This window comes from Poecilia latipinna, unplaced genomic scaffold, assembly GCF_001443285.1.
Source record: "Poecilia latipinna isolate Pla-1442-1.1 unplaced genomic scaffold, P_latipinna-1.0 Scaffold273, whole genome shotgun sequence".
Taxonomy (NCBI): domain Eukaryota; kingdom Metazoa; phylum Chordata; class Actinopteri; order Cyprinodontiformes; family Poeciliidae; genus Poecilia; species Poecilia latipinna.
Genome location: NW_015112889.1, coordinates 51,560 through 53,079, shown reverse-complemented (window position 1 = coordinate 53,079; position 1,520 = coordinate 51,560).

Genomic DNA, 1,520 nt, shown 5'->3' with positions numbered 1-1,520 from the left:
ATGTTATTCACTCACTTGTTCAGATTGTCTGAAAGTTGCTGATCGTTATGAGGAAAAACTGATATTTTCCTACTGAGACATTTCACAACAATTTGACTCATAACCACAAAAATAAAGAAATGAACCAGCATTTTAATAAACAGCTGCATCTACACTGCAAAAACAAAATTGTACCGAGTATTTTTGTCTAGTTTCTGAAAGTCATTCAATCGGGTTTATTTCTGTAACACATTTCATGAACATGGCAGTTCAAAGTGTATAAAAAATCAACAAAAACAAACATAAATGCATCATGTGGTCAACAGCTGTGAAAACTAAAACAGTCATTAAATTTTGTCAAATGTCGTCACAAAAACATATCCACAGATTTTTTTTTTTTTTACGTGTAACAAGACTTTAAGTAAACAAAATCTGTAAGTGGAATTAGTATTTTTTTTGTCTATGTTGAATTAAAACAATCTCCAATATCTTGCTGAAGAGTTACTTTCAAGTTAGTTTTGTAAGATATTTTGCACCAGTAGCTAGACAAAAAATCTTGATAAGATTTTGTGTTTTTGCAGTGCGTATTCTTTTTTTTTCTCGATTAAACATAAAGACTTGAAACTTTTACGCAGAATTGTCTATGTAGAGACTTCGTGTCATCGTGACGTGGGTTTATTCTCCATTCACGACTGGCGCCTTTGGGCTGGATCCTCCAGGATGTCCACAACTGTCTTTCCAGATGTGTCCAGCAGGGGGCGCCACTGCGGCGCTTCGATGGCCTCCATTAGCGCAGCCAGCTCCCCCTCCAACTTCATGACTGTGTTCTCCACCCTCTGCAGGAAATAGAAGGCATATCTTATGTGAGTGTGGCTGACAAGTGAATAATGCATTATTATGTTCCATTATAGATAATTGAAACGTCACTCATGAATAATGCAAACAGATCTAAAACAGGGAGAGGAGCATTGTGATTTGTCTGTTTTCACAGAAGGTAGTGAGTCAGCTTTCCAAATAGATTGAAAAATGGTGTAACCAATAAAATATGTTGGATCCCTTCACTGTTGGGTAAAGGTGATGTTATTTTTGGGTGTAGCACCTTCTCCACCGCGTCCAGCCGGCTGTGAAGGTTGGTGTGTTCCCGACAGATGCTTGACTGCGCCGCCCGAGGTCGCCGGTCGGATTCCAGTCCTGCAAACGAAACAGAAACATTCCTGAGACGTTAACAAAGAACTGCAATTAAAAGAAAACCTGAAACTGGTTTGGAGTCATTGTGGATTTTCGCAGGATCAACATTAATGCGAGTTAAGTGGTTGCATAGGTCCCCCACACCACCAGAGGGAACCCAAGAGCACGAAGCTACATATTAAAACATACATGTCATCAGCACAAAATTTTTCTTTTTTGCCAGGGGTGAACTACTTTCACCCCTGGCTAAAGGTTGAAAAGGTTATCATTTTGGAGAAAGTCTCATCAACATCAATATTTCCACTAAATAAGAGGCAATAAGTTAGTTAGTTAATTAATTAATTAATTAATTA